Source organism: Corvus kubaryi, unplaced genomic scaffold, assembly GCF_017639235.1.
Source record: "Corvus kubaryi isolate FWS band 111438036 unplaced genomic scaffold, C.kubaryi_AGA036_p1.0 37398, whole genome shotgun sequence".
Classification (NCBI taxonomy): domain Eukaryota; kingdom Metazoa; phylum Chordata; class Aves; order Passeriformes; family Corvidae; genus Corvus; species Corvus kubaryi.
In genome coordinates, this window is record NW_024581137.1 from 52,582,009 (window position 1) to 52,601,702 (window position 19,694).

The 19,694-nt window shown below is 39.7% G+C and overlaps 1 protein-coding gene across 9 annotated transcripts in view; it reads left to right on the plus strand.

The window, feature by feature from the left end:
* Window positions 1–19,694, plus strand: part of KMT2C (lysine methyltransferase 2C) — a 193,429-nt gene that overhangs the window by 18,125 nt on the left and 155,610 nt on the right. The window contains exon 1 of one of the 9 annotated variants that reach the window (XM_042044212.1): window positions 57–400. The exons of the other annotated variants lie outside the window; for them this stretch is intronic. The gene's annotated coding sequence lies outside the window, so the exon portion shown is untranslated. Of the gene's footprint in view, window positions 1–56; window positions 401–19,694 lie in introns of those variants that run through there. 9 annotated transcript variants of the gene reach the window in all.

The following is a 19,694-nucleotide window of genomic DNA, read 5'->3' on the forward strand; positions in this document are numbered from 1 at the left end:
TTCCCTTTCCCCTCCCCTTCCCCCCGCTCCCCTCCCCCTCCGCCCTCCTCCGCCGGCGGCCCCAGCTTGGTTCGGGGAGGATCCCGGAGCCGAAGTTCCGCGGCGATCGGGGCTGTGGCGCATCGCTCCCCGGCGGCGCCGCCATGGGGGGGGCCCTGTAGAGCCGCCCGAGGCCCCGGGGCAGCGGCCGGGGGAGCGCCGAGCGAGCGGCACGAACATGGCAGACCGCGGGCAGTGCTGAGCATCGGCGTCTCCGCTCCGCGCTGGGCTCGGGCCCTGGCATGTAAATAACTTCTCTTCCCTCCGGATCGCACCGGTGCCAGCCCCTCCATTTTCCAGAGGGGATTTGCGAGCGGTTCCGCGGCGCTGGGCGATGTCGCGAAGAGCCAGTTCGCCGGGGGTGAGTACGGCTGGCGCTGAACTTCTTTGTATCGAGGGCAGGCAGTGACAGCGGGAAGGGGCTCCCCGGGGACGGGGGACCCGCCGGGACCGGGCGGCAAACTTGGCGTGGGGACTGGGCGCCGCTGACACTCGGCACGGCGAATTCGACGCCGTTTGGTCAAAAAAAAAAAAAAAAAAAAACAAACCGGACCCGCGTCCAGACGTGGGTGTAGAGGTTCAAGTTACACGCTCGGTGGTCAATCCGAGGCCGTTTAACAAAATAAAAATAAGGAAAAGGAGGGTGGTGGGTGGGAGAAAGGACCACAAAAGCCCTGCTCGCTCTGACCCGGGCTCAGCCGGGCATCCGGTCAGCGCTGCCCTGGGTACACCTACACACGTGTGCCCGCACATATTCCTTAAAAAATAGGACTTTATATGGATAACTATAGAACAACTGGGGTTTTTTTTGCTTTTATATTTTTTTTGTCACTTTCACTTCCCGATGTAAATACTGGACTGATGGAAAATGGAGATAGGATAATTTTTCTTTAATATTTTGAAGTGTTCTGTACACGATATTTTTGAAGAGTGTGCCATTTTAATTTTGCATGCTTTCAAAGCATACCTGTATAGTGTTAATTTTAGGTGATCCTCCCACTGCTTTAAACTGTAGTTCTAAACTAACGGAGAAAAATAAAAACACTTTGAAAAATAAACTATGTTTCTAGCGCATAATGGATGGCCACGCTATCCTATATGATGATTTTTGTATGAGCAGTGAGCAAATAGGTCATAAGTCAAAGTAAGTGTTATGTAACTGGCTGGCTTTAACAAACTTGGTACAACTGTAAAGAAAAAAGTCTATTTCTTTTTTTGTTTGGACACTATAGGAGGCTGGCTACCCCCTTTTCCAGTGGCATTACTTTGTAGAAGGTTGGTTTAAAAAAAAATCAACAAAACAACCTGTGCTTTCAAAATATGAACCAGTTAATTTGTGTAGTGTTTTGTATTTTCCTGAAAAACTTCAGTCTTGTGCCTATTTCTGGATACTAAACACTACACACTCACCAGTGAATCATTAGTTAACACTGTAACTGGATTCTTACATAATTGAAAAACGTTCCTGAGTTAGTTTAGTTTATTATTTAACTTCATTTTTTTTTCCTAGAATAGTGTTATTTGGCATAGAGTTGTTGAAAGAGCTGAAGATCAGTATGAACACGGTTTGGGGCTTTTTCATGCGAAGAAATAAAGCAGTAGTGGGTCATACTGCTGTAGCAAAACTGAAACAACTGGGCAGACATTTAAAGGTTCTCGGTGACTCTATACAATGCTGGGTATTGAAGTACGCACAGCTCCTAAGCTGGAGGTTACGTGCAGGGGTCTTTGTGCTGTCTGTACATCATGGTGATGGTCGTGTGTGGTGTTTGATGCTCCTACACAGTAAAATACACTTGCTACAGAAAATAACTGCAGCTCCCAGGCTGCTGAGTGCAAATATTTTAACCATCTACTTGTAAGCTAGAAGCAGGAGACAAGATAGACTTTTTCTCAGTGCTGTGGGATCAGCTGTATAAAACTGTCAGTCAGTAACTTCACTGATGACTACTGTACATTTGTTTTTAAAGGGTTTGGTTATGCATCCTTTACTGCTTTGTTGTAAGTGGCCTTTATTTTGAGAATATACTTGGAGTTTGAGTATCTGTACTTTTTAGTTGCTTGGCTCACTTACAGGTCATCTTTGTAAACTGTTTTATGACTCTTCTTTTGTTTTGTTTGTTCTGTGCAAAGTAATACCTAATATTCTGCCAGTATTAAATATAGATGCTTTTAGGTCAAAATACTAGCTTTTTTTGGTAGGAATTATGTTTAATTTTGTATGAGTATTTTGTCAGACTCTGCACTCAGTTGACTTTTTTTTTTTCTTGCCTTTTTCTTTTTTCGTTTTTTTTTTCTGTATTATTATTTCCCAAGCAGAAACTCGTGCAGAGTTTTGGCAAAATGTTCTGTGGGAGCTTTCTTTTTTTTGGAGGGGAGGACACAGGAGATGGCATTATTGTCATTTACATAATATGCCAGTAGAAGGTAGTTACATCATGTGCAGTTTCTTAATGTGACCGTTCATTAGACTTGCCTGAAAATGATCTCTTAAGGGCAAATGGCTGAGTAAAAATCAAAAGCAGCCATGTATTTATTTCTCCTTTTGTTTCAGGCTAAAAGGATCATTCGGTATGTGCTTTACAGTATTTCCAGCCTTACTATATTTAATTTATTGAGCTATTTAAAAATAATGGTTAAAATATTTTTTTCTCATCACTGCTGCCAAATCTTTGAGTTTTGCAATTCTGGCTTCCTGTTCTGAAAGTGTGGATAGAAAACTCTTACTATGGAGGAGTATGTACTTAGTGTATACCATTTAGTATAAAATCCAGAGCCCGAAAGGAAGGGGTACTATCTCTGAAGTGTTGTCAAAAGCACACTCTAAACCAGCGGAAAGACTCTTTTTTGTTTTATTTGGGCAGTTCCAATTTTAGTAATTATTAAAGCTTCTGGAAACCCTGGGATGTAGGGTGTTAGCAGAAAGAAGCATTAAAATCCAGTTTGACAGTGGGCCTTCAGCTAGTCTTTTATAATTCTGTCTTTCCTCTGCGAAATCCTTTTGGCATGTTGTGGTTTGCTGGCAGAATCCCAGCATGTGATATCACAGATATCAGATGTCTTCTTGCGATTCGTGGCATTTGCTGTGCCGCAGTGGTGCTCCCTGGGACAGCTGAGGTGAACCAGGAAATGTCATGGAAATTCGGTAGGGAAAGCAGCGTGGCAGGGAAAGTCACGTGGTTTTGGGAATAGGTGAGCGCCTTCTGTTTGACAGTGCTCACGTCTTTGTGTTTGGTAATCTGATGTGGAATGTATTCAGCAAACAGATGTGTCTTCTAGTGCTCTTGACAGATTCTTTTCCTGACATCCGAGATGTAGATGAGTGGCAAAACATTACAGTTAAGCTTTGTCCTTTGGAAATACCTTTGATTAAAAAAATGAGCCATAGTTATATGTGGCCTTGTTGGAATTTTTTTTTCATCTCAGTGTTAAGGTCCAGTGCCAGGCACAAGCATAGATGATGCCACTCATTTGGAGGATATTTGACTCCTCCTTTGACATAAGGTCTGTTGGAAGTTAGTCATAGCATGCTGCATTTCTGTCTGTCTCTTCAGGAAAGTCTCCCTCTTGTCTGTACTCACTGGTGAAATGTTTGTTCCACAGTAAGTGTGGCTTGTGCTGATGGTGCTTTTGTAATGCAGCTAGAAAAGATTTCACGCTGGTCTCTTTGTCCCATGTTTTCATCCTGATTTCCAAGCATTAAAAGGTAAACACTTGTGTAACATTACTTAATTAAAGAAGATAAAGGCATAGAAGAAAAGAAGAGTCTGCTTGTGTATTTGTTTGTTTAGCCAGGACTTGCAGTTCTTGGGTATAATTCAGTTTCAGGAATGAATTCTTCGTTTTAGATAGAGCTCAGTGTGTTCCTTCCAACCACAAACACTTCCATATTGTTTTTACTCTGGATCTTCCATTTTGTCTCTCTCTTTTTTTTAAAATTTTGCTTATTTTTAGTTTCCAGGCCCCAAATGCCCCCATGCTATAAAAAGAGAAGGTAGGTTGCTTTTGGAAGACTCGGTTTAGGAAGAAGTGCATGTGAGAGCAGGTTATTACTGCCTGGTTTATATAGGTTATACATAGTTTATAGTTAACCAGTTTGCAGTCCCTCTTAGCATGTAACATCAGGTGCCATAAAAAAAAGAGGAAAAAAAGGAGAAAAATGGGACAAACTTTGAAGAGGGCAGTTCTGGGAATAACCATTCCATGGGGGATCTGTTTGGGGTGGGATTAGACCAGGAGGAAAGGGAGCTGTGTTTTTTCCAGAATTCAGAAAACCTCAAACGGAATTCTTATTTATGCTTATAGTTCTGCAGAAATCTGCCTCCTCTGGATCAAGTGACTTGTGAGGATACTGAGTTTAATACAGTTTGAAGGCTTTTTTGAAGCACAAGGAACAGGGTGAAAGGATGTCATGTATTTGGCAGAACAAAGAGGATGGGGCAGGGGGAAGGGATGAGTTGGATGGGACTATACAAGGATGGTGTATCTAGAGCAATGAGAAGGAATAAGGTTGGGGCTTTATTTTTGTCACTTTGCCCTTAGGCTTGAGTGGGCAATTTTGGCAGCACCGTTTTGTGGAACTGTTGAGAATGTGTTTAGCATGCAAGAAGACACCAACAGTGGTCAAAGAGAGTGATGAGGGAATGAATGAGCCTACAATATTTTCTAACCTTTTCAAAGGTTACTTGATCTGGGTCAAATAATAGGTGTGCTAGGTGTCGTCACTGCCCTGTCAGCCTTGCCTTGTGTACAGAAGGTTTAGTCACAGTTGTGGCAGAAGTCATTCATTGTATGTTCAGGACTGCCATAAAATGGAGGTCAAGGTTTAGCAGTAAGTACTACTATTAACCTTTGAGAGACTGTTCTTGTTGGAAGAATTTCACTCTGGCTTTGCAATATTTTAGTAGAAAGCTAATTGCACATAGGAAGGGGTACAGAAGCAAGGTAGAGGGCTTTTGGAAACGTCATGGGTTTGCAGTGCTCAGGAAAGAGGAGCCCAGAGTTACAGGGACGTAATCTGTAAGACAGGTGGGAGATGGAGGTTGAGGAGCATGGACTTCAGTCTTTCTCTTCCACCTTAATCCACCTTGATGAGGTAGCTTGCCTGTAAGCAGTGCTTATTCTTATGTGTGTTTAGTCGACTTTTCCTTTCTGTTTCCTTGTCATCTTTGTTTTCACCTTGTTAAAGGAAGCTAAGATTTTTAAATTAAGAAAAATAAACAGTTTAGAGAAGCATGTGAAGACAGTTTTATGCAGCTCCGGAAATAGCAACTATTACAACTTGAAGTCTAGTTCTAGTCAAGTTCTAGGAAGAAGATAGTGATGGTGAGGAAGCCTGGAAGATTCCTTAGGTGGTTTGTGTGGATCAGGGTACAATCCTGCATTAACAAATTCTTGAAACTGGGCTGGGGAGAGGAGTCTGCACTGTATATGTAGTTTAGATATTTATCAGTCAACAAAATGTATAATAGTTAGACACATCCTTTTTTTTCCTCTGGTATATTTGTCTTCAGTTAGTAAAATCCACCTAGAATGATGAAGAATGTTTACCTATGAGGAGTTAGTAAGTTAATTACTTACTTTCTTCCATTTTCAGAAATGCATGTAGGTGTTGAATCTGTCTTGATGCCTGTGGTACAGTAACTGAGATGGTTGTGTCATTTCTCCATAGAAAGTTTTAGAATCCTGGAGCTGAACTGGTGAATAGCTACTGCTTCAGGCAGTTCTACTGCTTCCCTTGGGGATGTTTTGAAGTCGGTTGACTCCAGTTTAGTTTGTTACCGGAAAGGCAGAGTTTCTGGGCTGTGCTGTGTAGCCAGGGATTGCTCTGGCCGGTTCTGACATCTGCATTCACCCATGTTGATGGAGGTAGTTGGCTGCTGTTTCTCTGGTGAAAGCTGAGAGATGTAAAGGTTAGGAGGAGGTGGTTCCCCTGATCATTGATAGACTTACATACAGTTCACATGTAAACCATCCTATAATATATTTATTTCTTTCCTTGTGGTTGCCTAATCTGCAACATCTGCTGACAGCTTTGCCAGTACTACGGAGGAGTTTTCATTATTGATGCCTCTGGACCTCCAAATAAAGAACTGTCAGTGAATAAGTACTGTATGGATTCATTTAATTATTAATCAGCATGATGGGGTATTCTCTAAGGTACACAAGTCTGTTTCAAAGACAAGTGAAGTCAATAGAAAGTTTTCCATTGAAATAAAATAGTCATGAGAGTAAACATTCATCAGTCAACTAAGAATTTGATAGCCTAGACTGTTCTGTACCTACTATTTTGAATAGTGCTAACCGATTGCTGCTCTGCATGATCAAAAAATGTGGGGAAGAGGATGATGCAGAAGAAAATAAACCAGGCATTGTGGAATCATTTTTCATTCTTCAAATATCAAGAAAATATGAGAACAGTTTTCTGTCAACTTAGATTCTGTGAAACAGTGCTAAGCTGAAATCACAACGATTACAAATTGCATAACCTTGTTCTTGATTTCTCTGTTATTCTTTTACTGGCCAATTAGTCATGTTTTCCTCCCACTGCTTCGCAGAGGCTGGCAAGAATCACAGTTCTGTGGTGTGCAAAGCAAAAAAGGGGGCACTTTGGGGTCACTCAGAGAGAACTGGGCTTAGCTCTTCCTGAGCTAGATGTGTGTTTCATGCCTGAGACCCATCCTACTGTCTGATAGTCGATTTCATCAAACACAATCGGTATCTGAAAAACTGATACTATGTGTTAAATTTTATCAGAATGATAAAAGCTGAATAGTTTTGCAGGTAGGACTTCACATCCTGTCCTTGCACTTCCCACCATCTCCTGTTCCAGAAGTTTCAGGCCAGGAGGCATGTAAAGAAGAGCTAATTAGTTGACTTTCCTGGTAAGAAAGACATATATTTGTAGGTGAAGAACAATAGACTTTTTCTGGGGAAGGCTGTCTTGGCAGGGCTTCTTTGCAGTGGAAAAGCCAGTAATGGTTGTGGTCCTTTCAGCAGTTTATAATGGCAATTTTTTCTGACTGTTCTGTAGCATTTTCTGAGCATGAAATTACTTCTGAGAAATTTGAAAGATGTGCTGTAGTGGTATAGTTAGGGGCAGAAAAGCAGTGGTGGTGGGGTTATGTGTCTCAAGCTCTAAGAGAAGCAAGGGAGTTGGGGGAGGAGATGGTTGTAGTTCAGGGAGTCCAAAATCAATCTGCGGAATCCTTTCAGTGGTTGCAGCTTGTTCTGAAAGAAGACGTATCTTGAAATAATCTCTCCTGTAATCTCCTCTCCAGTCCTTCCAACAGCCTCCTAAGCCTGCTAAACTCATCAGAACTAAACTTTCCGCAGATTATCCTGTACACTGATTGTACCTGAGCAGCAAAAGTGAAATTTACTGACAGAGCTCCCTGCCATCCCAGTACACACACTCCAAGTCAGAACTAACCAGATCATGGGATTCTGCATAATACACTTTGTCTTTTACTAGGTTTCCTCATGAACATTGACCACATCCTTATCGAAAGTGGATGGATGAAATTAAGCAACTTTAAGGAATGAAGATGAACTTGCCCATAGTCAATCAACACCAACTGTTTTTCCTAAAACTCCTTTCTGGTCCTGGCATTTGAAGATGCTTGCAAATTCCATCAAAAAGATGAGCCTAAGTTCTGAAAATCAGGACTTGATCCCGGGTGGGGGACAAAATAATCTTGCACAAAGCTCTCTTGGTAGTGTTCAAGTGACAAGAAGCAGCAAAAAATTATAAATTCCCTATGTAAAGTAAGGTTAGAATGCTCGTGGATCGGATATTATTTCAAATTGGAAGGTAACAGCAAAATGTCAGGTGACTGTCTTTACAGAACACAGGGGCTTTAACTTACTTCTGATGTTGTGCAAGGAATTTGGTGATGTAGGAGAATCCACTGGTCTGCTAGAAGAGCTTCGTGTTGCTTAAATACAAGAAAAATAGGTGCTCTTTGACTGTGAAAAGCATCTTGTTAAAAATTGTATGACATGATGCGTGTCTCAAGGTTATTGTTTTTCTGTGGTAGATGATGACCCGACTAAGTGATAAGGTGTATAACCTTTTCTATGCAGTATGGACAAAGATCCTGAATGGGAAGGTATGTAAGATGCTTGGGCATTTTCTTTGCTTCCTCACCCTGCTGCTTTCCATCATGCAGAACTGAATCTCTGGGAGCCCACGTGAGAGTCTCTGGACATCAGACATTAGGAACCAGTCCTTTGGAGGAATGAAACTTTTATAAACCACTAAAAGCTGCATAGTTGCAGGTTCAATTTTCAGAGTTCAGGATGTTGAATACAAGGCTGGAAATGAAGTTTAGTGTTGCTAAATATGAATCTTTGGATGTGACAGTAATTTGGGCAGTATGATGAGCTTTGTTGGTTCAGAGTCTATTTGTAAAACAGTACAGAGAAATTATGAATTTCACAACAGCATCTGTGCTGGGTCAGATCAGCAATGTGGATGTCCCATCATCACGGTTCCTGCTGTGGTTAATAGGAAAAGAAAGCAAGAGTAATTTTATAATGATACTTTCCCAAACCACTAATTGCAGGAGATTGGGGAAGGAATTGTGGGATTTCTGGAGTCAAGGATGATATTGCTGTGTTAGATCTTTTGAGCATAAGAATCTCCTCTGAATGTGTCCAGCCTCTCCTTGATCTCACAAACTTCCAGCATGCTGAGCATGGAGTTCCACAGTTCACCTGCAATAGTGTGGGAACAGCAGGCTTTCACTTGGGATTTTTGTGATCCTTCCACCTCCTAGCATCAGTGCTGTGTCGTAAGTGTTGAAAGAGAAGTAAATGCTGATTTTGTGATCACCTTTTCAATGTGAATTATGGTTATAATTGTCAGGATGCATGAACATGTATGTGTGGGAAAACCAGAGTATATACTTTCCAAAGATGTGCACAAATCCCAAAGACGTGGTTGAAAACACTAGGGTACATCAGAGAAATTTTATTTAAACTGAAAAAAAAAAAGTATGTATGTATGTAACAGGAATGCTTTTTGAAGGCAGTAAGAGACAAATACACTCCAAAAGCAGGATTTCTGGACTGTTAGCAAGTTTTGTTGTGGTTCTTGGGGCAGGAAATTTTTTCACTTTTTGCAGACTTAAGGAACCATGGTATCTTGTTTTCTGATGTTAAGTGTCTATTGCACAGCTTAGGTTTTGCTTCGTTCTATTAGTTAAATAATACTTGTATTTGGATAATGAACCTGTTTTTTATGTAACATAAATTGACTTAATTATTCTGCGTAATATGTCTCCTGATAGAACTGGTTATTAGTGAGTTAAGGTTTCACACTTGATCATGCTGATGTCTGTGGATCTACAGATCTTTAAAACCCCCAGTGTATTAATGCTGTTATCAACCAAAGCTGCTGCAGCAGCTTTATTTGTTTTTCCTTCCTCAAGGGTACTGTAGCGGCCAGTTGGAGCATTAGCCACCAAATGCCAAGGTGGTTGTAGAGTAACTGCAGCAGCATTTCAGCATCTAATGGACCAGGTCACGTGCAGAGCCTCATTAAAATATGATTAAAGTATCCCCTTTTGTTTGTTCAGTGGAGCCAAGCCCGTGCTCTGTGCTGGACCCTCCATTATGTTTGTGCCGTGTGCTTGGAAATGCCTCCTGGTTTTTGTGAGGCTGCTTGTTCACCCCTCAGACCCCAGCCCTGTCCAGACCTCTGCTGGAGGTGCAGCTGGCTTTCCTTATTCCTCTCCCCTCTTCCATCCACCGTTGATTAAACATGAGGAAATGAAGATGGTGTCTGCTTTCATTTAAACATAGTCTGCTAAAGGCAAATATGAAGCTTCTGTTGTTGTTTGGGGGTGTCTCCTGCTTTCCTGTACCTCTGCTTTTTAACTGCTGAAGACTGGGTGTGGGGCTTTTTGTTTGTTTGGGTTTTTTTTCTTGGTATTTAATTAGTAAGCTAGACTTGCAGTTAAAGAACCAGCATAAATTAGTTGGTAATTTGCTGTGACCACCTGTGGTAGTACATAAATAATGAGGGAATAACAAAAACTTACGACTAAATTAAAAAATAAAAAGGATTTCATTGCGCTTTCTAAGACAAGCCTTCATAGCTCGTCTGGAAGGAGTAAAAAATGGGCTGTTCTTTAGGTTTATTTTTTGTAAAACATGGAAATCAGTGTGCTTCAAGCTCAAAGACTCATAGCATGAATCCACAATTTTAGTTTGTACCTTTGATCACATACAGCCTTGACCCATGGACGGCATAAACTTACAGAAACATGGTGTAGTTGATTACGTCCTATAATCACTGTAAATGACTGGAGAGGGACAGCAGACTTCTTGCAGCCGTTGGAATTTGAGCAAATGAAGAGCATTATTTCCAAATCACCATGTTGCAGAGGAAGAAGGGATAGAAAATGCTATAAAAGTTCTTAGATCTGGCTTTTCTTTTGACACTCTGTGAAATCAGATGATTTGGCACTTGTAACTGCTGTGGGTAAGAGGCGTTCATAAGAAATAAAATAAAATGTATATGTGGCAGTGGTGGGGGAGGCGTCTGTTCTGAAAACATCTGAGATGCTGGAAAGCTTGTCCCCAGTGGGAAAGAGAAATTGCATAGCTGGCACTGAGGCTCGCTGCTTATGCTTATGTGGCCATATTTAGAAAAGGATCAACACTAGGAACTGAATTATTAGAGAAGTGAGTGACTGGAGGGATTGAACATAAAGGAAATTATTTCTATCTTGCTTGTTTGTTTGAGTTTTCCAGATGATGCTCTGGGAGGGCTGCAAACTCCAGACTTGCTGCCTATGCAGAGTGAATCTGGAGACGAGTTTGAGGAGGTCAATGCTTTTTGAGCTAAAGCTCCCCTCTACCTGGGTTTGTAGGTGGCTGCCTGCAGGTAGGAGATGAGCAGGAATGGAAATGACCCGCTTGACTTGGAAAAATCTGGAAAGACTTGATGGAGTGAGGTGCAGGCTGCTTGTACTGTGTGTAGTGCTGGGGGAGGTTTCTGGTTTCAGTACATCTTGCAAACATTCGTATGTATAAGTAAAGCAAACAACAGCCAATTAAACACAACAACCAACACCACATTTCAAAGAAGTTATATATATATAAAAGAAAGCTGTCTTATTAACAAATACTTGCCAGTATAGCAGCACAGTTTATCACAATTACTTGCATCTCTGTGGCAGTTTTAGTTTATTGTGGTTTTGTTGCAGAACAACAGATTATCTAAATAAATCAGTTAATTTGAGGGAGGGGGGTTAAAACAGCGCTTCTAAGGAGAGATCCAAGAGGAATGCTTTCCAAGTTTTTAGGAGCAGTTAAACTACCCTCCCCCCTTGCTTTCTTTCCACCTCCCCCCCCCCCCCATTAAGAAGTGGTTCTTTTTGTTCCAGTCATCAAGACTCATTTTGAAAGACTTACTTTTCTGGTTTTGGCAAAATAGTTGATCAGCGCGACTGGCAAGGAACTGCTGTGGAGCAACAAAGAATTTCTGTGTAGCTAAAAACTGTGTTCGAGGCCATCTTGGAGCCATTTGTGAGCTAGAGTAGAAACTCTGTGTAAGAAAGGCCATTCAAGTTAAGTTGCACGCTTTCCTCCCCAAAATTAGCATACCAGAATACTTCATTGCAGTGTTTAGAATACTTTGTACAAGAACTAACAGTAAGTTGAAGATTGCTAACTGAGGATCTGTAATGATGCCAACTGACTTTTTTTTCTTTTTTTAATGAAAGCTTTGTATACATAACAGGATGAGTCATCACTGGAGAGTTCTGAAAGTGTTTGGCATCCCGAAGAATCCTTTTGTGTGTCTCTGCTGCACAAAACGAGTATTTTTGTCATGAAACTCTCCCTTAAGAAGAACTGTAATAACTGTAAGCTTTAGAGGGAGGTTTTCTAATGTGGCTTAAACCTTTACTTTCTATTATTGTTTTAAAAATATTTTGGTATTCTTAGATCTTCTTGAATAATAGGATGGAAATTTCTAAATATTTGTTGGCTGTTATTTTTTTTTAAGGTGTAGCTTCAGACATACTTCTATTTTATATTTGTTTTTAAAAGTATGTAATAGGAGTTTGACTGTTTTCGTAGCTTTAATGCGAGTATTAGAAGTCTGGTTGTGGGAGAATACTGTTAACTCATTTTGCTTTATTCAAACAGGGTCCCTGTAGTAAACTGATAGTAGCTTCTCATCTGAGTCACATTTATTTTAAGTACATTTTCTTTTGATACATTTGTCACATTGAAGAACTGGTTGGCCTTGGTAGTTTTTCTTACGTCTCTTTGAAACTATTATCTTAGAAAGTTAGAGTGTTTTTTTAATGTGTGTTAAGAACATCAGTAGTTGCTGTACTCAGGTGGAGGAGCTCCTTGGTAAAAAGAAAGAGAAACCTTTCTTACTGAGGTGTTGGTGAGTAACTTGTCAGACCGCCACTGTATTTAGTCCATGATTTTCCTGGTGATGTGAAACCTGGTTTGTGTAATCTTCAAGTCTATACAAGGCAACAGAGGTGGAATTTTGCAGCTGGTGCAAAAGGGTAGCAATTTAATTTTTACCTGAGATATTTTGCAATGGATGACATTTTTCAGAGATTTTTTTCCCTGCCATTCATTCTTTAGTAGTATATTTTCTAAGATGTGCTGTCATTAATTTTAAAAATCAAATCCATTGATGAATTCTTTCATGATTTGTTGTGGTGATGGTGTATTTATTAGCTAGTAAGTTTAGCAGTTTTAATTTTTATGATGTCTTTTGAGTGAACCCAAATATAAAATTCCTGGCCAAGGAAACTCGAAAGAAAGAACACAGTTCTTCTTCAGAAGAAGAATTCATGAAGAAGTCATCAGAATTTGTAGGGTCTCATCCAGAAAAAAAAAAGCTTTCATAATAGTCTAGAATTACATAGGCTTTTCGTCCAAATGCTCTGAATGATGCTGATAACAGAATGCATAAAAACCAAAGGGCTTTCAGTCAGTCCTTGACGAACTACATGTTAATTACTCAGCCCTGTGTGTGCAGGTGTGATGGTTTTGAGTCAGGCTCACAGACTCAGGTATTTTTATTTTAATGTACACATCCAAGGCTAAGCATTTAAACAGGTTTGCATTTAACTTGGAAGAGAAAGAATAGAAATGTACTTAGCTAATAAAGTTTGTTTTGGTGATACTTTGTATTAAGCTTAGCATGAATTCAGTGGCATTGCTAAAAGATTCTGTTTAATGGGAGAACACTTTGTCAGTGTTGATTTGGGTTTTTTTTTTTAAGCTGAGGTTCTTCTGCTGTGCATTACCAACATAATGTTATTCTGCAATAAATTAAATGTTGGGGTGTGCTAATGTCGGGTGTGTCTAATGAGACTCAAGCCCACATTTGTTTTTATTTTCCAGTGGAAGCTAAACCTCACCTTTTGATTTCATTTTTCTAAGAAAGAAACCCTCAACATATGTGCAGATTGGGATGTAGAATTGGCTGTAAGAAAATAAGGTGTGTCTTGTATATTGAGAAAGTAAAATTTTTGGTGTTGCTATTAACTTTGTTTTCCTGGCATCCTCTCAGAGCTTTTATTGGGACAACCTCTACTTCAAAATAATGTACTTTTTCCAACAAAATATTTCCAGTTGTTTAGATAAAGGAAGTTTCCCTTATGGACCCTGAACCAACCATATTACCTTTACTGTAGGATCCAGATGCGAAGAAGAAAACCAGTATTTGTCGCTTATTAGATGACTTTATATGCTTGTTCTGGAGGTTGTAGGCCAGAACGGGGCCTGGAATTTCTGTGAGTCTTCTATGTCCCCCAAGTCTTCAGAATCAAAGTATCGTAGAATATCCTTATCCAGTATGCTGGATGCTGCTGTAGCTTTAAGTTTTCAGTGAAAAGGCATTTCTGGTGCAATCTGTGACTGAAACAGAACAAAGATACGTGGAGGAGAGAAGGTGATGAAGGTTACTGAAGGTTTCCCACCTCATCACTTCTGAGGACCTGTTCACTGGTAATTTACCTCCCCGTGTTTTGTTGGTAATGGAAACATTCTAGTTAGCTTTATATTTACAGGGCATTTAAGGCCGCGGTTGCAGAGATCTGTTCTGCTGGCAGCAGTGACTTGGGCAATCACCTTTTACTGCAGCTGCTCAGCCCTGTTGCTCTGCCAGTGCAGTGCTCAGATGCCTGCATGGAGATCCTGGCTGGGAACTGGCTCCTGACAAGGAAAGGGTACGTGTGGCTTACATGTTATCTTCAGGTGAATATTGGACTGCTGTCCAGGTCCTATTATTAGTTTTGCTTTGACCCATGCTAGGTTTACTTGTAAAGCTGTTTTTTCATATTCTTGTAGTAAAATCCTCATATTCAGAGAAATTTTGCTTTTAAAAGGAATAGGTCTTATCAATGGCAGTTGGTTTACAAATAACTTTTTAAATTATTTATTTAGTCTTTACCTTTTTTAGCTTTGCAGTCAGTGTTTCCCTTCACTATGATATAGTTTTAAATTTATAATTTTGTGCTTTTGTCATTTTATTCTAATTTAGAGAACTTTTGATAATAGATCTTGAACAATTTTAACCTTTTTAAGTAATATGAGATTTAAAAAGGTTCAAATATGCAGGAAAAAATACAAGGTTTGGCATAGTATTAGCATCTTTATCATGTCAGTAACATATAGTCAACAATTAAATATCTCCTGTTGTGCCCACATCTGCTTTACTTGCCAGTAAATTAAACCTTCCACAAGTCAAGGCATACCATATTTAGCCTACACAGTTACCAGATTTAATTTTCCACCAGGAATACTCAAAACTCCCCTAGTACTTTTGAGAAACTGAGATCCAGGAAGCCAGCTTTGTGTTACCTTTGTGAGAATTTTGTGCAAAAAAAAAAAAAAAGCTAAATATAACAAAAAAAATAGATAAAAAGTAGATTGCTTAACATAACAGCTGTCTAAAGAATTCACATTGTGATGTATATATAGATGTGATCTCTTATAAAGATGAGAAAACAAGGGTTAATAATTAATACATTTTACTTACGGTACTTGCAGCGCAGTTTACAAAATGATAGGTGCAGATATTCTGTAAATGTTTTGTGGAAATTTGTCATGAGAAATTAATACAAATTGAGCTGCAATTCCAGTGTATTTGAAATTGCTTGTATCTAAGAAACAAGGAACGAAACCCATCTGAAAGGTGGGAGCTGTGTGGAAATAGTTAACAGCAGACTTGGGGATTAGTGTTGGGTTCGGCCTTGCTGTTAATGAGCTGGAAAAAGGTGGGAGTTAATGGTATTGACAGACAGAGTGGAGGTAAATGGATTTGTCAACACAAAGAGAGAGAAAATGGAGACGAACACAGGTTAGGAATATACAAAGCAGGGAAGAAGGAGGTTCCCTCCAACCTGCTCTAACAGATGAAACAACCACCATTAATTGAGTCAGTCAGGCCTGATGGGTTTTCCAAACACGGTGCTGATGAGAGTGAGAATCTTGCAGTAAAATTGTGCTGAAAGGGCACAGCAGATAAATGAATGGGTTTTTAAAATCATATTTTAATTACTTCAAATACATGGTGAAGATGATTACATTACTGTTTATTTTGCAGTTAGACTGTGTTGAGATAACAACAGGCATGTCCATGGCACAGTGGTGCTTTGACACAGAAGTTAAGGTTCACACCTGGGTTTAAACCAATGCATCGTGGGGAAAAAACTTGCTGGTAAAATACAGTAGTTAAGAATAAAGCATATTTAAAACTAGCAACGTTCTATTTTTATGTAAAAAATATTAAACCTGTTTCATCTTGTAGATAATGGTGAAAAGGTAATGATAGGCAGAGATTTTTTTCTCTTTTTCTAGGAACTTTGAAAACAAAGTTCTACTCAGAAAAGAGAGGGCAATTTTATAAAATAGCATTTTCTAGTGGTAATATCTGTAGTCCACAGTGGATGAAAACATGTAATAGCTCTTACTATCCTAAATAAATAAATAAATAAAATTATCCACTCTTGAACCATCCCAAATGTAACCTCAGCTGCTCTGCAGACACAAACATTGAGACTAGACTAGCAGCATTTACCAGCTGTGTGTAAGAGCTACACTGCACGTAAAGGGATTTCACATTTTATTATGTGGGAGGGATGATGTCAGTTTGGTTGATTATGCCCCTTTCAAGCTGCTGTGATAATTACCTGCTTGTTACCAGAAGTGTCGAACCCATTTTCAGTTCTTGTTTGCTTTTGCTGTCGTGCCCTAATTGCTACACAATTTTGTCCCTGCCAATTACTACCTTGGAGTTGAATTTTACAGTGAAAAAGTTATAAGAAGCAATAAAGTAATTGTTTTTTAGATCTTGTAATTTCAATGGAATATTTTATTATGCTACAAAGTATATTGAAATACATGCTGCTCACTTCTGTGAGACAGTGAAATCCCATGGTTCCCACTGAAATGACAACAATGTGGAAGGCGTGACTTTTGGGCAGATAAGGATACTTTTTGTTCTGGATATATATGTTTGCTGGGTTCTTTAGAGACAGGAGCTCTCAGGTTTGCTGGGCTTTTTTTTTTATTCTTTGCCTTCCTTTTCATCCTTTTATCCACTTCCTGAGTTTTACAAGTTGCCTTTGATGTAGGTATTAGGTCATCTGATGTGGTCCTTTATCCATCGTTTTCTATGAAGATGTAATGCAAATGAATTTCTTTAAAGGTGCTGGGTTTAGCAGTGTTCTGTACTCTTGATTAAAGCTACTTGTTTGAATTATTCTGTGGAATAAAGCCTCCAGTAATTGGTTTAAGGACTGGCTGACCAAGCACTTTGTTGTTTGGGAACAGTCATCTCTTTGCTTTGGGTTTTTCGGGTGGTCCATCAGCAGTGAAGTCTGGTATTAGTCAATATTAATAACAATTACTGTTGTTGAAATCTGTATATGGAATGACATGGATGAGCACAGGGAGGAGGCAGAAGAGCAGTTAAACAAAATGCTCTTCAGAATAGGGAGAGAGGATGATGTTGCCATGTAGAGGTTTAGGGATGGGGCTGCAGTCCAGAAAGGAGCATTTCTGGCAAGACATTTGGAGTGTGGGATGTTTGTGGCTGTGCACTGAAGCTCTGTTTATCATAGAAAATGTGAGATTTGCTGCTGCCATTTCAATGTGATTCAGGTATCCACAGCTGAAAGACTGAAATATTGGCAAAAAGTCATGAAATGGACCAGAGATAGTAGAAAGCTTGGAGAAAACCGCTTTGGGGAGGAAGGTGGAAGTGCTCAGTCTGTTTGGTTATGGGGGTGGGGGATTTAAACCCTAAAAATAAGCAGTAGTTAGAGAACAGTGAATGATTTCTCCAACAGGGAAAATACTGAGTTCTTAAGGGATCCCTCATGTAAGAGGAAAAGAGACAACCCGTGGTTGAAAGCTGCAACCAGAGACGTTCACAAAGGAAATGAGCCTGAATTCATAAGGAGGAACAAGTGACAAAGGGAATGGCAAAGTGAGTGGCTTTCTGAAAGACAGGCTTCAATCAGTTATGGTGAGTGATAGTTACGGATGTTGGGCTCGCATGGATAATGATTCCGGCCTTGTGTCCAGTGAATCCGTGAGCAGTTGGACTTCTGTTTTGACAGCACTCCCTATAGCAGCTTTTCCAGGGACGGTGGTAATGAATGTTGAACACCTTTGTGGTGGAAGATTGTTTTCAAACGTAATCTTTAATACATTGATTGCAAAAGACAAATGGTTTCTAACGTTCTGAGGACAAGGCATATTTCAGTTGTAGTGCTTTTTGTTAGCATAAAGGCTTTCAGGTACTTCAAGGAGAAATTCCAGTGTGCAAAAATACTGCAAAAAAAATTATGCGGAAGTAATACTCTTAAGAAAAAATAATTATTTTAATACTGAAATTTGTGTGGCTGTGAGCTAGGAACTGCTCTGTTGTGACACCAAGGCAGTACTTGGGTAAATATGAGTAGCTTTAGGGCCATTAAGTTACACATATGTGCTTCCCTGTCTGTGTCATCTTTACAAGTGGTTGCCAGTATAGCTCTTTCAGAGCTGCTCTACCAGCTTTTTATACCTGAAAGTACTTCTGAAATGTTTGATTAAGATAATTTTTAAGGCTCTGTGGTGTGGTCTGGTGAGTAGAACTGAATTTCCATGCTGTAAATGTTAATTAGAAGCATATGTGTATATGTAAAAAGCAAGCTGAAATAAAAGTATAAATATCTAAGAAGCTGTCATTCCAGAAGGTCTGTGCTCAGAAAAGATTAGGTAAATATACAAATAGTCCCATTATAAATCAGCTGCAGTATCATTTTTGATTATCTTTGTTACTTTTTTCTGGTGGTCTGCAGAAAAAAAAAGTTAGGAAGCAAAGGGATTCAGAGTATAATTTCCAAATCCTTTTAGACAGCATTACTTGCACTGTTGCTAAAAGAAGCTCCACTTGCTTTATTCCCTCTCCTCCTTCTCCACTAACCCTTTCCTGTCATTGCTCTCTTCCCTGGCTGCTCCCAGCACAGACGTTCGTGAACCTCTAATGTATGAAACAAACTGATGTGGATGAAAACGCTTTTGCTGGGCATAAATTTAATCAGAGTTAATTCAATTTACGCTTAGTATAATTTCTAAGTCTTCAGGTCATTGTGTTTGAATCTTGAACATTTTCGTGTTTTTCTCCACAGTGAACATAAATTTTGAGAATTGCCTTCCTATTACATTAAAAACACATTTTAATGTTTAAACTGAGGATATCTGTAGAACTGGACAGAAGCTGCAGAACTTGAGGACCCTCTGCAAGTTGCAGGGCAGTAAGTGAAATAAGCTTGCAGCCTTGTGTCCTTGGATGGTGGCCTCAAAGGAACTTGACCTGGAGGTATCAGTTGGTCCTCTTGGATGACTTCCATTGTAGTAGTTGCTCTAGCAGGGTTCTCTGGGGACGTGCCCCTCTCATGTGACACAGAGACAATTTTGTTTATAACTCTGACCTGTATCGTATGACGTAGGCTGAGCAGTAGATCACTCTAGGGCTGGCAGTTCTGACAGCCTGATCCTCTCTCGGGCTGGGGAGGGTGGGAGTGTGAAGGTGATGATCAGGTAGAAGAACTCCTCTAGCATCAAGTGCAGGGAAACCCATCTTTTTATTACCTTAACTTTTTTTAAGGTTGTCTTTACCAGCATATTAAAGAAATGAGGAACTCAGACTTGAAAAAAACAATCAACTACCCCAGCCAGTAATTTAAAAAAAAATAGCATTAATTAATATATTTACTATTAAAGGACTGAAGTCTGGCATGGGTTAAAAAGATACAGAGCAGTTTGGTATAGTTGGTAGCAGTCTCAAACAAAAATAGGTGAAATTCTGAGAGCATCGGTGAACACAGATGATCATTGTCCCAAATAATAATGGTAATTTAACAGTCCTTTGAACAGAAGTTTAAAAGTTCTCTATTATAATTACTTGGAGCTATTTGTAAGCTATCTGTAATTGTCAGAAGGCAAATTTATGTCTCCAGGTTAGAAGAATCTTCTTCAGGGATGGAAAAAAGGTGTAGGCACATTTTTGTTAGCAGAATTTCTAACAAAAACCTCAGAATTTCTACCTCATCAACGCCCCTAGAGATTGATACGCCTGTTTATACAGAAGCTTTTAAACGTGTTTGAAGATC